Source organism: Hemitrygon akajei, chromosome 29 (assembly GCF_048418815.1).
Source record: "Hemitrygon akajei chromosome 29, sHemAka1.3, whole genome shotgun sequence".
Classification (NCBI taxonomy): Eukaryota; Metazoa; Chordata; class Chondrichthyes; order Myliobatiformes; family Dasyatidae; genus Hemitrygon; species Hemitrygon akajei.
The window spans coordinates 35667779-35684529 of record NC_133152.1 but is presented as its reverse complement, the minus strand read 5'-3'; the positions used below and the strand labels follow the sequence as shown (position 1 = coordinate 35684529).

Genomic DNA, 16751 nt, shown 5'->3' with positions numbered 1-16751 from the left:
TTTAAACAGCTTAGTAAAGCTGAGAACAAATTCTCCAAGGCACTCTATTTGTCTCAAGTGCCCTGATGCAAGGGTGACACCTTGCAGATGGTTAACAACTGAAGTATTTCTGGAGCCAAGAGACTGTACTACAATTTGTCCCGTGTGTTTATCTTCAGAGGTCTTAATTTTAATTTAGATAAATTACTTTAGCAAATAGTACAAGGGGGCTTCATTAGTCTCCAGTTATTAATTTTTACATAATACATTGAGAGTGACAGAAGGTGGTAATAAGTGCAAAAGCCTGCTAGATGCTTAATTCTACCAAAACTGTCTCAGAAATTATTCAGTATTCTCTGATATGTGCTATTTTGTTCTGTATTAATTATGGAGTTTTACAAGAAAACAGGGTGCATAAGCACAAGGTGGTTACGGATAAATATGATGATATTTCAATAGAAATATCTTTATTCTAAGAGTGAGGAGAATGTACATGGAGTGAGGAGAATATACATGGAATGGTTGAGCAGATTAGGAAGGATGCATTTAAGAGCAATTTGGGATGTGAGAGATTTTTTTAAATGTCATGCTGTTGGAATGAAATGAAGGAACATGCAGTCAGGTGGGAGAGTTAGCTGGACACCTTAATCCAAGAATCCAGGATTCAAATATTTAAGTAACCTTCCTTTTGTTTTGATGCCCCTGACTTAATTTCATTTCATCTTTTCTTTTATCTGTCATAAATGGATCTAATTACCCCTTCAATTCTTCTGAGGTTAATTTGTACGTTAATTGAGTTCTGAACAAATTGATAATATGACAAACTGTTTAGAAGATTAAATATGCATGGAAGTTGGTTGTGGAAAATAGAGAGGAAAAAAGATTATGAGAGAAAGCTGGCAGGGAACATAAAAACTGACTGTAAAATCTTTTATAGATACGTGAAAAGAAAAAGATTGGTCAAGACAAATGTAGGTCCTTTACAGTCAGAAACAGGTGAATTGATCATAGGGAACAAAGACATGGCAGACCAATTGAATAACTACTTTGGTTCTGTCTTCACTAAGGAGGACATAAATAAACTTCCAGAAATAGTAAGGGACCGAGGGTCTAGTGAGATGGAGGAACTGAGGGAAATACATGTTAGTAGGGAAGTGGTGTTAGGTAAATTGAAGGGATTAAAGGCAGATAAATCCCCAGGGCCAGATGGTCTGCATCCCAGAGTGCTTAAGGAAGTAGCCCAAGAAATAGTGGATGCATTAGTGATAATTTTTCAAAACTCCTTAGATTCTGGATTAGTTCCTGAGGATTGGAGGGTGGCTAATGTAACCCCACTTTTTAAAAAAGGAGGGAGAGAGAAACTGGGGAATTATAGACTGGTTAGTCTGACATCGGTGGTGGGGAAAATGCTAGAGTCGGTTATCAAAGATGTGATAACAGCACATTTGGAAAGAGGTGAAATCATCAGACAAAGTCAGCATGGATTTGTGAAAGGAAAATCATGTCTGACGAATCTTATAAAATTTTTTGAAGATGTAACTAGTAGAGTGGATAGGGGAGAGCCAGTGGATGTGGTATATTTAGATTTTCAAAAGGCTTTTGACAAGGTCCCACACAGGAGATTAGTGTGCAAACTTAAAGCACACAGTATTGGGGGTATGGTATTGATGTGGATAGAGAATTGGTTGGCAGACAGGAAGCAAAGAGTGGGAGGAAACAGGACCTTTTCAGAATGGCAGGCAGTGACTAGTGGGCAAGGCTCAGTGCTGGGACCCCAATTGCTTACAATATATATTAATGATTTAGACGAGGGAATTAAATGCAGCATCTCCAAGTTTGCGGATGACATGAAGCTGGGCGGCGGTGTTAGCTGTGAGGAGGATGCTAAGAGGATGCAGGGTGACTTGGATAGGTTAGGTGAGTGGGCAAATTCATGGCAGATGCAATTTAATGTGGATAAATGTGAGGTTATCCACTTTGGTTGCAAGAACAGTTAAACAGATTATTATCTGAATGGTGGCCGTTTAGGAAAAGGGGAGATGCAACGAGACCTGGGTGTCATTGTACACCAGTCATTGAAGGTGGGCATGCAGGTACAGCAGGCGGTGAAAAGGGCAAATGGTATGTTGCATTCATAGCAAAAGGATTTGAGTACAGGAGCAGGGAGGTTCTACTGCAGTTGTACAAGGCCTTGGTGAGACCGCACCTAGAGTATTGTGTGCAGTTTTGGTCCCCTAATCTGAGGAAAGACATTCTTGCCATAGAAGGAGTACAGAGAAGGTTCACCAGATTGATTCCTGGGATGGCAGGACTTTCATATGAAGAAAGACTGGATCGACTAGGCTTATACTCACTGGAATTTAGAAGATTGAGGGGGGATCTTATTGAAACATATAAAATTCTAAAGGGATTGGTCAGGCTAGATGCAGGAAGATTGTATCCGATGTTGGGGAAGTCCAGAACGAGGGGTCACAGTTTAAGGATAAAGGGGAAGCCTTTTAGGACCGAGATGAGGAAAAACTTCTTCACACAGAGAGTGGTGAATCTGTGGAATTCTCTGCCACAGGAAACAGTTGAGGCCGGTTCATTGGCTATATTTAAGAGGAAGTTAGATATGGCCCTTGTGGCTAAAGGGATCAGGGGGTATGGAGAGAAAGCAGGTGCAGGGTTCAGAGTTGGATGATCAGCCATGATCATACTGAATGGCGGTGCAGGGTTGAAGGGCCGAATGGCCTACTCCTGCACCTGTTTTCTATGTTTCTATGTTTCTACTTTCATTCTTGGGGCATTGGCATTGGTACTGGGGGCTGTGCCATTGTGATAGGATTAAATTGGACTGGAACTAATGTCTTAACAAATGGAATAACTATGGCTTTAAACAAATGAAAGTGTATTGGGCAAGGGTGATGCAAGGATTTGGGGAAAGAGCAAACAAATACCATAATAGAAAGATCAAAGCTGGAAAGCAGAATTACACTCTGGGTAAAATGCCTGTAGAACGGGTTAAGACTGGGGTTCCCAACCTGTGGTCCATGGGCCCTTTGCTTGATGGTATTGGGCCATGGCAAAAAAAGAGTTTGGGAACCCCTGGGTTAGGAGGAGGTCCACACATTAACAAACTAAGAGACCATTAATGACTTAAATGACAGAAGGGAAAATAGAGATAAATATAAGGGCCCTATCTCAATATTCACAGAGTAAAACAAAATTAATAGATAGAAGCATATCAAAGAATCCATTACAAAGGCCATTTTGCAGATTGATGAGGATTGGAAATAAATATTCCACCATGTTTTAAGAAGTTGTATAAAACAGTAAAGGAGTGGAAAGTCCTGATAATAAAGACTGGGATAAAAACAGTAATATTTTGCCCACTATTCTTTACAACATAGAAAGAGGATATTTGGCCCATTAAGTTTATTCAGACTTCAAGAGCATCTTCAACAGTTCCATTATCTTAATTCTTTCTCTAATCTCTAATGATATCACCCAACTGCAATGTAGCAAATTAACATAGAACATGAAACAGTAAAGCTCAAGCACAGATCCTTCAGCCCATGAAGTTGTACAAACTAATTAATCTAATGACCCCTAATTAAACTAATCCCTTCCACCTGCACATAGTCCATATCCCTCCATTTTATACATATTCATGTACCTAACTCAGTCTCTTAATTGCTACTACCTCCACAATTATCCCTGGCAGACATTCTAGGCTCGCATTGCACTATATTTAAAAAAAAACTTGTTCCACACATCTCCTCTGAGCTTTCCCCCCTCTCTCACCTCAAATACATGCCCTCTGGTATTAGATATTTTGACCTTGAGTATAAAAGATACCATCTACCTTCTCTATCTATGTCTCTCATAATTTTATAATCTTTTATCAGCTTTCCCCTCAATCTCCGCTACTCCGGAGAAAACAGTCCTAGTTTCTCCAACCCTGCCTTATAGTATATGCCCTCAAACACAAACAGCTTCCTAATGATCTCTTCTACTCCTTTTTCTCTTCAATCATCACATCTTTAGAATGTGGAGGACACTCAGGGAAACCCATATAGTCGCCATGCAAACTCCAAACAGGCAGAATCTGAAGTGAGGAATGAAGTCAGGTCACCAGAGTGGAGTGTCAGGCACAAGAACTACTTTGCTGCTGAAAAATATATCAGTCACAAAATTAATTTGGTTAGAGGCAAGAGAAGAGACAAAAAGCACTGTGGTATGGTTATTAACAAGAGAAAATCTGCTGATGCTGGAAGTTCAGTCCTGCTGAAGGGTTTCGGCCCAAAATGTGAACTATACTTTTTCTCCATAGATGCTGCCTGGCCTGCTGAGTTCCTCTAACATTTTGTGTATGTTGCTCCGATTTCCAGCATCTGCAGGTTTTCTGTGTAGTCATTTATAGGCTCTAGAACAATACCAGTAGTTTTAGATAAAATAGAAATAAGCCAATTAGATGTGTATTATAATCTATTACAGTAATCCTGCAGGACTTCAGTCTTCAGGTAGACCATACACACCAAGTATGCAGTAATTTTGCACATGGATTTGTGTAAAATATATAATGCCAAATATTAGAAGGGTGCAAATCCTGTTGACTTTAAGAAATGTTATTCAGTCACAACCTTAAATGGCAGCAATCCATTTGTGACAGTATTCCTGCATTCTTGTCAGGTAGTGTATTGCAGCATTTCAATCAATTGGTAATAAAATATCTGTGATATACTTACAAGCCAGGATGCAGCAGAATTTGCAAAGGGTGTACCACTTGACTGAAACATTTACCTTCAAAACAGAATAGATTTCAGGTCTAGGATATGCTATCAAAAGGCCTTCAATGTGTTATTGCATAGACAAAGAACACTGCAGCTATGATATTGGTAGAGTAATAAGTCAAGTGCCAATCAGATAGGACATTTTGTCCCAAATGGTATTGAGCTTCTTGAGCTTTGTTGAAGTTGCACAGATCCAAGCAAGTTAAAAATATTCTGCTCTGCTTCTGAGGTGCCATTGGATTGTAGGAAGTCTAGAACTAATTATTCACCATAGAATACTCATCTGCTCCTTGCTTCTTGCTCTTCTTGCTCTTTTTTAAGATTCTGATCAATTATAACATATAAGCACCTTTGCTTCATCCGCAAAAAGCAGGAATCCCCATAGCTAAATATTTTAATTCCAACCCTTGTTCCCATATTCTCATTTTGACATGTTCATCCATGGCCTCCTCTATTGCCACAACGAGGCCACTCTGAAGTTGGAGGAGTAACACCTCATATTCCATCTGGGTAGCTTCCAACCTGATGGCATGACCATCGATTTCTCTAACTTCTAGTAATATCCTCCCTCCTTTTTCCCTCTTCTTTATTCCACACTGTAGCCTCCCTCTTACCTCTTCTCCTCACTTGCTGATCACCTCCTCCTGGTATTCCTTCTCTTTCCCTTTCTCCCATGGTCAACTCTCCTCTCCTATCAGATTCCTTCTTCTCCAGCTCTTTACTTTTTCCACCTGTCATTTTTCAGCTTCTCACTTCATCCCCTCTTCACCTTCACCCCCTACCCCACCTGGCTTCATCTATCACCTTCTAGCTTGTGCCCCTTCCCCTCCCCCCACCTTTTTCTGGCTTCTTCTCCTGCTTTTCCAGTCCAGATGGAGGGCCCAATACATTGACTATTTATTCATTTCCATAGATGCGGCCTGATCTGCCTGAGTTCCTCCAGCATTTTGTGTGTGTTGCTCTGCATATAAATAATGGGACTTTATATAATAGAATTGATGGGAAGATGTTCAACTCTTTATTTTTGTAGTTGACACAAATACTTGGCACTTCCCATGCTCTTCAATCTTGTTAAGAAGTTGCAAGCAAAAATGAATACTGTACAATCATCAGTGATAATTCTCACTTCATTTTATTTTATAAAGGAAAGAAGATGAAGCAATCAAAGATACCTGGGTCTTGAACACAAATTTCTAAAACAACAAGGACCCAACTTGGGAACAGACTATTTAAAATGTAGTATTGTGTAAAAGGACTGGGTTAATTAATAATTCAATAGTAAAGGAGCCACTGGGGAAAGTGATTATAATAGAATATTACACTGTTTTTAGATGATGCAGTTGAGAATGACAGTAAGCTCTTAATTTTATATGTTACTTTTTGTAGATTTAACAAGATAAATTAAGAAATGAAACTAAATTAAAATTCATCACTATTAATGGTCTATGTTAGGGGTTAGGGTTAGAGTTTTTGAAATGTATAACTTGCAACAAATTTAAATTCTGGGAGGAAGTAAGATTCCATGGCAGGGTTTCCAACCTGGGGTCCACGATCCCCTCAGATAATGGTAGGGGCCCATGGCATAAAAAATGTTGTGAAACCCTGTTCCATGGGAAGGTGAGCATTTTAGATCAGAAAATCAGACTGATAAGGTTCTGAGAGATTCGATTTATTGACCTTCTGTTCAAAGTGTGCACAGAATGCATTGAGCTCATCAAAGGAGAGGGAGGGATGCCTTTTTGTTAGTGATTTTGCCCATTTTCATTTTGCCTGTTTCAGCATGCAAGCCTTGCCACAACCGATGACTGGTCCAGGATTGTCGTTTGGTCTGATAATGCCTCTTGGTATCACTGATAGCTGTATGAAGATCATACTTAGATTTCCGGCTGGTTGTTATAGTGACAGCATGTTGTAGGATAGTTAGCTGTACATGTTTATGGAACTGTTTCAAGCAAAGTCTAAAGTCAAGTCATGGCTTATATAAAGTGCATTTCCTTGAGTAAGGAAGAGTTGAGTGATCAAGATACCTGAAGTATTGAATGGATATGACAAGGTAGATCAGAAAATTTATTTCCTTTGGTTGGAGAGTCAAAGGGACATGTTCTTCAACTTAGATATAGGACAGTCTAGAGTGAGTTCTGGATTTTTTCACATTTTGATTGCAGGATATCTAGAATTCTTGTCCCAATGTAAGCTAGAGCATTGAAGACTGATGTAATGATGTTTTCCTAGGAAAGGATATCAATATCCTTGTTAAAGCTGCAGCTTTTATTACTCTACGTTAAGGCATTAGAGCTGGAACTAGATGATTTGAGAACCTGAGAGGGTGATAGATAGGAAATATAGAGAGGCAGTAACACCTAAGATATGGTCAGAAAGGGAAAAGGGATTAAACTGGCAGTGCAGAGTACCCATGTGCCCATTCCCCTCAATAACTGGAATACCACTTGGGATACAGTTGGCGGGGGGCAGGGGGGGGGTTGACCTAGCAGAGGTCAATCACAGCAGTGAGGTTTCTGGAACTGAATCTGGCTCTGAGACTAAGGAGAGAAGGTAATGAAGAGGCGAGCTTTGGTGATGGGGTATTCATTGGTTAGGGGAGCAAAAGGAGGTTCTGTTGATGAGAACGAGATTTCTGGGTGCCAGGATCCAGGATAACTCAGATCAAGTCCTCAGCATTCTTAAGTAGGAGGATGAACAGCCAGAAGTCATGGTCCATGTAGGTACCAATGAAAGGTTATGAGGTTCTGCAAAGAGAGTTAAGGGAGTTAGGTGCTAAGTTAAAGGGCAGGACCACCAGGGTTGTGATCTCAGGATCGCTACCCGTGCCACATGCTACTCAGGCCAGAAGCAGGAAGATCATACAATTTAACATGTGTCTAAGGAGTTGATGTAGGAGAAACAGCATCAGATTTTTGGATCGTTGGGCACTCTTCCAGGGAAGGTGGGACGGTTTGTTTCTAATATCCTAGCAAAAAGGTTTGCTAGTGCTACATATGTGGAGTTTAAACTAGAGTTGCAGGAGAATCAGAATGCCAGAACAGGTAGGGAGACAGATGTTGTTAAAATCTTATTCGACAAAGTCAAAATCAAAAGGTTGAGCATGGTGTGAATAATGTCCTTAGCTGCATATATTTCAATGAAAGAAGTATCGTAGGAAAGGCATATAGGCACAGAGCATGGATCAACACCTGGAATTGTGATACTGTATTGCAGGAGGGGCAAACTGGCAGCTCAGTGTTTCAGGGTTCTATTGAGAGCAGAGGGATTAAGGAAGGAGGGGTGGCGTTACTACGCAGGAAAATGACACGGCAGTGCTCAGTCAGGATAGACTAGAGAACTTGTCTAGTGAGGTGTTATGGGTGGAACTGAGTAATAAGAAAGGTATAACACACAAAATGTTGGAGGAACTGAGCAGGTCAGGCAGCGTTTGGATGATGAAGGAACTCAGTCCAAAACGTCAACTGAAATTCAAGAGACACAGGAGGGCTAAAAGAAGACAAAAGGTAGCTTTAGCAGACAAGGTAAAGGAGAATCCTAAGGAATATGTTAAGAGCTAAAGGATTGCAAGGGACAAAATCGGTCCACTGGAAGATCAGAATGGTAATCCATATGTGGAACCAAAAGAGGTGGGGGAGATCTTAAGTGCTTATTTTTGCATCTGTGTTTACTCAGGAGACTGGCACATGTAGGTAAGGCAAAAGGGTATCAACTTCATGTATTCAATACAGATTATGGAGAAGGAGATGTTTGCTGTCTTGAGGCAAATTCGAGTTGATAAATCCCCAGGACCTGACGAGGTGTTCCCTCAGACCCTGGAGAAGCAGGTGCAGAAATTGCAGGGCCCCAGTGGAGATATTTAAATCATCCTTAGCAACAGGTAAGGTGCCAGAGGATTGAGGATAGCCAAAATTGTTCTGCTGTTTAAGAAAAGCTCTAAAAATAAACCAGGAAATTATAGACCGGTGGGCCTGATATCAGTAGTGGGAAAGTTATTGGAAGGTATTATAAGGGTCTGGACATGTGAGTGTTTGGATAGACATGGACTGATTAAGGATAGTCAGTGTGGCTTCATGTGCGGTAGGTCATGTCAAACCAATCAAGGAAGTTACCAGGAAAGTTGATGAAGGCAAGGCAGAGGATGTTGTCTACATGGACCTCAGAATCAGAATCAGATATAATATCATCAGCATATGTAGTGAAATTTGTTAACTTTATGGCAGCAGTACAATGAAATACATGATAAATATAGAGGGAAAAACTGAGTTACACTAAGTATATATATATGTCTGTTAAATAGTTAAGTTAAAATAAGTTGTACAAAATAACAGATATTTTAAATAAATAACAGATATTTTAAAAAAATAACAGATAAATAACAGTAGTGAGGTAGTGTTCAGGGGTGCAATGTCAAGTCAAGTCACTTTTATTGTCATTTTGACCATAACTGCTGGTACAGTACATAGTGAAAATGAGACAATGTTTCTCAGGACCATGGTGTTACATGACACAGTACAAAAACTAGACTGAACTACGTAAAAAAAAAACACAGAGAAAGCTACACTAGACTACAGACCTACACAGGACTGCATAAAGTGCACAAAAACAGTGCAGGCATTACAATAAATAATAAACAGGATAATAGGGCAAGATGTCAGTCCATGCTCTGGGTATTGAGGAGACTGATAGCTTGGGGGAAGAAACTGTTACATAGTCTGGTCGTGAGAGCCCAAATGCCTCGGAGCCTTTTCCCAGACGGCAGGAGGGAGAAGAGATTATATGAGGGGTGCATGGGGTCCTTCATAATGCTGTTTCCTTTACGGATGCAGCGTGTAGTGTAAATGTCCGTGATGGCAGGAAGAGAGACCTCGATGATCTTCTAAACTGACCTCACTATCCGCTGCAGGGTCTTGCGATCCGAGAGAGTGCAATTTCCGAACCAGGCAGTGATGCAGCTGCTCAGGATGCTCTCAATACAAACCCTGTAGAATGTGATGAGAATGGGGGGTGAGAGATGGACTTTCCTCAGCCTTCGCAGAAAGTAGAGACACTGCTGGGCTTTCTTTGCTATGAAGCTGGTGTTGAGGGACCAGGTGAGATTCTCCGTCAGGTGAACACCAAGAAATTTGGTGCTCTTTACGATCTCCACTGAGGAGCCGTCGCTGTGCAAAAGGGAAGAAGCTATTTCTGAATCACTGAGTGTGTACCTTCAGGCTTCTATGCCTCCTTCCCAAAGGTAACAGTGTAAAGAGGCCATGTCCTGGGTGGTGGGGGTCCTTAATGATGGACACCGCCTTCCTAAGGCACTGCTCTTTGAAGATGTCTTGGATATTACGGAGACTAGTACCCAAGATGGAGCTAACTAATTTTACATTTTTTGCAACTTATTTTGATCTTGTGCAGTAGCTACCCCCCACCCCACTCCCATAGCAGATGGTGATGCAGCCAGTTAGAATACTCTCCACGGTACATTTGTAGAAGTTTGAGTGTTTTACTTGACAAACCAAATCTCCTCAAACTCCTAATGAAATATGGCAACTGTCTTGCCTTCTTTATAGCTGCATCAATATGTTGTATCCAGGATAGGTCCTCAAAGGTATTGACACCCAGTAACATGAAATTGCTCACTCTCTCCACTTCTGATCCCTCTGAGGTTTGTGTTCCCTTGCCTTATCCTTCCTGAAGTCTACAATCAGCTCTTTGGTCTTGCTGACTTTGTGTGCCAGGTTGTTGCTACACCACCACTCAACTAACTTTTATTCAGAATCAGAATCAGGTTTATTATCACCGACAAGTGTCGTGAAACTTGTTAACTTAGCAGCAGCAGTTCAATGCAATACATGATAATAGAGGGGAAAAATTAATAAATAAATAAATAAATCGATTACAGAATATGTATATTGAATCTGCAAAAACAGAAATACTGTATATTAAAAAAGTGAGGTAGTGTTCAAAGGTTCAAGGTTCATTTAGGAATCGGATGGCAGAGGGTAAGAAGCTGTTCCTGAATCGCTGAGTGTGTGTCTTCAGGCTTCTGTACCTCATAACTAATGGTAACAGTGAGAAAAGGGCATGCCCTGGGTGCTGGAGGTCCTTAATAATGGATGCCACCTTTCTGAGACAGTGCTTCTTGAAGATGTTCTGGGTACTTTGTAGGCTAGTACTCAAGATGGAGCCAACTAAATTTACAACTCTCTGCAGCTTCTTCCAGTCCTGTGCATTCCTCCCCCCACCCCCCCCCCCCCCCACCAGAGAGTGATGCAGCCTGTCAAAATGCTCTGCACGGTACATCTATAAAAATTTTTGAGTGCATTTATTGACATACCAAATCTCTTCAATTTCTAATGAAGTATAGTCACTGTCTTCCCTTCTTTATATCTGCGTTGATATGTTGGGACCAGGTTGTATCCTCAAAGAATTTGACACCCAGGAACTTGAAACTGCTCACTCTCTCCACTTCTGATCCCTCTATGAGATTGGTATGTGTTCCTTTGTCTTACCCTTCCTGAAGTCCACAATCAGCTCTTTCATCTTACTGATGTTGAGTGCCAGGTTGTTGCTGCAACACCACTCCACTAGTTGGCATATCTCGCTCCTGTACGCCCTCTCGTCACCACCTGCGATTCTACCAACAATGGTTGTATCATCAGCAAATTTATAGATGGTATTTGAATTATACCTAGCCACACAGACATGGGTATAGAGAGAGTAGAGCAGTGGGCTAAGCCCACATTCCTGTGGAGCACCAGTGTTAATTGTCAGCAAGGTGGAGATGTTATTTCCAATCCACACAGATTGTGGCCTTCTGATCCAGTTGCGGAGGGAGGTACAGAGGCCTAGGTTCTGTAGCTTTTTGATCAGGACTGTAGGAATGATGGTGTTAAACACTGAGCTATAGTCAATAAACAGCATCCTGACAGGTATTTTCATTGTCCAGGTGATCCAAGGCTGCAAGGAGAGCTATTGAGATTGTGCCTGCTGTAGACCTATTGTGGCAATACACAGGTTGCAGTGGGTCCAGGTCCTCCCTGAGATAGGTGTTGATTCTGGCCATGATTAACCTCAAAGCATTTCATCACTGTAGATGTGAGCGCTACTGGACAATAGTCATTGAGGCAGCTCACACTAATCTTCTTGGGCACTGGTATAATTGTTGTCCTTTTTGAAGCAGGTGGGAACTTCTGACTTTAGCATTTAGAGATTGAAAATGTCTTTGAGGACTCCTGCCAGTTGGTTGGCACAGGTTTTCAGAGCCTTACCAAGTGCTCCATCAGGCTCTGCTGCCTTGCGAGGGTTCAACCTCTTGAAGGCCTGACATCGGCCTCCGAAACAGAGATCAAAGGGTTATCAGATGCTACAGGGATCCTCATAGCCGTGGTTTTATTCCCCCTTTCAAAGCCAGCATAAAATGTGTTGAGCTCTTATAGTAGTGAAGCATCACTGCCATTCATGATGTTGGGTTTTGCTTTGTAGGAAGTAATGGCTTGCAAATCCGGCCAGAGTTGATGTGCATCGGATGTCGCCTCCAACCTCTCCTGGAATTTAGCAAGGCATTTGACAAGGTCCCGCATGGGAGGTTGGTCAAGAAGGTTCAGTCGCTTGGCATTCAAGATGGATGCCTCTCTGACTGGTGGCATGTGACAAGTGGAGTGCTGCAGGGATCAGTGCTGGGTCTATTGTTGTTTGTCATCTTTATCAACTATCCAGATGATAATATGGTTAACTGGATCAGCAAATTTGTGAATGACACCAAGATTGGGGGTGTAGTGGACAGCAAGGAAGACTATCAGGGGGATCTGGACCAGCTGGAAAAATTGGCTGAAAATGGCAGATGGAATTGTGAGGTGTTGCACTTTGGGTGGACTAACCAGGATACTGTGAGAGGTAGGCCACTGGAGAGTGTAGTAGAACAAAGGGATCTAGGAATACAGGTCCATAATTCGTTGAAAGTAACGTCATAGGTTGATCAGGTCATAAAGAAAACTTCTGGCACATTGGTTTGCAGTTTCAAGTTCCTGGGTATCAAGATCTCTGAGGACCTAACCTGGTCCAACATATTGATGCAGTTATAAAGAAGGCAAGACAGTGACTATACTTCATTAGGAGCTTTATGAGATTTGGTATATCAACAAATACATTCAAAAACTTATATAGATGTACCATGGAGAGCATTATGTCAGGCTGTCTGGTATGGGGGGTGGGGTGGTGGGTGCTACAGCATAGGATTGAAAGCAGTTGCAGAGGGTTGTAAATTTAGTCAGTTCCATCTTGGGTACTAGCCTACAAAGTACCCAGGACATCTTCAAGGAGCGGTATCTCAGAAAGGCAGTATCCATTATTAAGGACCTCCAGCACCCAGGGCATGCCCTTTTCTCGCTGTTACCATCAGGTAGGAGGTACAGAAGCCTGAAGACACACACTCAGCGATTCAGGAACAGCTTCTACCACTCTGCCATCCGATTCCTAAATGGACATTGAACCCATGAACACTACCTCATTTTTTAAATACATATTATTTCTGGTTTTTTGCATGATTTCAATCTATTCAATATACGTATATTGTAATTGATTTATTTATTTATCTTATTTTTCTTCTTTATTATATATTGCATTGAAATGTTGCTGCTAAGTTAATAAATTTCACATCACATGCCGGTGATAAGAAACCTGATCCTGAATTTTGAATTCTAAATCAAACTATTGAGTACAGGAGATGGGATGTTATGTTGAAGATGTATAAGATATTGGTGAAGCCTAATTTGGAGTATTGTGTGAAGTTTTGGTCACCTACTTACAGGAAAGATGTAAATAAGATTGAAAGAGTACAGAGAAAACTTACAAGAATGTTGCCAGGTCTGGGGGATCTGAGTTATTAGGAAAGATTGAATAGGTGAGGACTTTATTCCTTGGAACATAGAAGATTGAGAGGAGGTTTATAGAGGTATACAAAATTATGAGGTGGATAGATAGGGTAAGTGCAAGCAGGCTTTTTCCACCAAGGTTGGGTGGGACTACAACCAGAGGTCATTGGTTAAGGGTGACAGAAGAAAGGTTTAAAGGGATCATGAAAATGAACTTCTTCACTCAGAGGGTCACGAGAATATGGAACAAGCTGCCAATACAAGTGGTGCATGCAAGCTCGATTTTGATGTTTCAGAAAAGTTTGGATAGGCATATGGATAGTAGGAGTATGGAGAGCTATGGTTCTGGTGCAGCTTGATGGGAATAGGCAGTTTAAATGGTTTGGCAGATTAAAGGGCCTGCCTGTTTCTGTGCTGTATGTTTCTATGACCCTATGACTCTAAAAGATAATGTGCAAAAAAGTTATGGTCCAAATCTGTCATTTTTTTGTTGAGCAGAAACAAAACTGTAGGGCATATTGACCTAGTCATATCACAATCATTTCTTTGTTCTAATTCTTAATGCTAACCAGAATTAAAAGTCTGGTAACTGTTTAAGTTTGGCATCACACAGAAAAATGTCAGAAATGCAGAGCAACACACATGAAATGCAGAGAACTGAGATGGATGAGTTAGACAGTCCTGACTTCTGAAACAGCTGCTATATTGCTTAATACACTCAAAGTGATGGAGAAACTCGGCTAGCTGGGTGAAGGGTCTCAGCCTGACACATCATCACTCTTTTTCCCTTTTTCATAGATGCTGCCTGACCTCATTTTGTGTGTGTTACTGTGGATTTCCAACATCTCCAGAGTCTCTTGTGTTTGTGCTAAATTAGTAGCAGCAAATGATCTTACTGCAGTAGTTTCCACTAGATAACTGAATATAAGCTCCTTCCTTTTATCCCAGTTACCTCAATTTCTACATTTCTTAAAGCCTTATGGCTTAGCATCATGAACAATTGGTGCATATAATGGAATCTGAGGAGTGAATGGTGCTTGTGCATTTTCAACCGTGCAGAACATCACATTTCAAGTAAAACTGTGGAATGGGTTCCTTGTGGGAGTAGATAACATCGCTGCATTCAAGTTGAAATTAGATTACTTTCAAGAAAGCCATATTCTGGGATTGAATATGTGAGTAAGTCTGGATAAATTGTAGCATGCTCTGCCTTTATCATGGATGAATTAACAGAGTTTGGTTTCTGGAATTATATCTTTACTCCTATCACTTATTTATCTTTTCAAATGGATTTCTGTACACTGGATAGACTATAGATTTTAAGCCCAGTCCTGTTCTCTTCAGATGTCCATACATATACTTGTGGGAATTACTGGATAGCAGTGTGCATCAGGAATCAGGTTAGATTTTTTCTTCTTTGCATATTTAAAGGACAAGGAAGCCATTTGTAAAGTTCTGGCTGAGATCAACAAATCAGAAACAAAAGTAGTCCACAGAACACTTTAAGTATCTGAGGCATTGGGGAAAACTGCTACACAGCGTAAAATTCTTTTTGTTTAATAGTGAGTGACATCATTGAGTTACAAGTGTTATTGTCCCATTCCCCTTTAAATCGGGTTTGTCTGTCACTGGTCCAATTGACTTATTTGTGAATGCCTTTCTCACCAAGTTTGCAGTCTCCGCCCAAAGCCCAGCCTCCATGCCTGGAAGTCTTTGCCACACTTTCATCTAATCTTTCTCGGCACCAGATGCCATCACCATGGCGACAGGGACGCTACATGCTGAGCTGCAGTAAATAATGTGGTTTCATAATAGCAGGCCACTCCTGCTCACCAGATCCCTGTGGAGTTTTAAAAAAAATCTTCAGGTACAGTAACAAGCTAATGAAGCGCTTTTTAAACGTTAACGAGTTGGTGCTCTCTAAAACCGAGAGGAGGAAACGTGCAGATAAGTTGTGCGGGGGAGGTTATTTAGAACTTCAGGAGCTGGGCTATTGTACTTCACTCAGAGCTTTGCCTTAAGTCTCTAGAATTCTGAAAAGAAGTTAACCCTTTGTATGTGGATTCTGTACAAAATAGATATGGCTGAAGCAGTTCATAATTCGTATGTATCCCGTTGACACAGTTGTCAAGTATAAACTTGGAGAGCCGTTCTGCCAAATACACCAAATTAGTGAAAACTGTGCTGAATTAGCAATTTCAGCTCACGTGCCAGTATGACTGAAAAAAGGAAATACATTCTGGTTCATACTCCTTCTCGGGATCCAGTGATTCATGGCTGCAATATTGACAGTTGAGAAGCAACTCTGAAGGTTTACATGAAGAAAAGATGGTTAGCTCCCAATCTTCAGGTTTGTCTGCAAGGTGGAAGAGGGCACTTGGTTCTTAGAACTCAGTCACAGCAAGACTGACGACTTACTGAAAAGGGAGAAATGTTCAGAAAGAAAAGTGACCATTTTGCTTTGAGAACTTTTCCTTACACTCCATTTAAAGCATCTGATTTCTCCTTTTTAAAATGCTATCTTATGAAATTGTACATGATTTATCTTGTAAGCTAACTATTTCAAAACATTTGAAACTTGTCATGTTCAGTCTGAACATGTTTAACCTTGAGATTGCATGCTTAATCAAATGTCCCTTCTCTGGAATAACTGCATTTGCAATCACAATTTACTTAATGCATACAGATTATAATCCCAGATGGATTATTTAAAGTTGATTATTTCATTATTATCTGATTTTTGTGACAAGTAGTCTTTTACTTTTAATCATGACATTTGAATCAGAATCAGGTTTAATATCACTGACATGTTGTGAAATTTTGCTTTCCGCGGCAGCAGTATAGTGCAATACATTATACTATAACTTACAATAAGTATATATATATATAGTGCAAGAAGATTAAAAATAGTGAGGTAGTGTTCATAGGTTGGTTCATTATTCATTCTGAAATCTGATGGCAGAGAGGAGGAAGTTGTTCCTGAAACATTCCTAAATCATTTGAAGGTTCTTCCGAATAAATCTTAAGCATTCTTAATCATTCATCTTCAAGTATTATGGATGTTTGTGGACTTCCTGGAAGTATTTTCATATAGATTTCACTTGATTAAGCTGGCTGGTGGCGTGGTGGCTCCCAA

The 16751-nt window shown here is 40.7% G+C and overlaps 1 protein-coding gene across 6 annotated transcripts in view; it reads left to right on the top strand.

Moving 5' to 3' along the window:
- Window positions 1-16751, top strand: part of tp73 (tumor protein p73) — a 228472-nt gene that overhangs the window by 62762 nt on the left and 148959 nt on the right. Inside the window, exon 1 of one of the 6 annotated variants that reach the window (XM_073032168.1) lies at window positions 15461-15482. The exons of the other annotated variants lie outside the window; for them this stretch is intronic. The gene's annotated coding sequence lies outside the window, so the exon portion shown is untranslated. Of the gene's footprint in view, window positions 1-15460; window positions 15483-16751 lie in introns of those variants that run through there. 6 annotated transcript variants of the gene reach the window in all.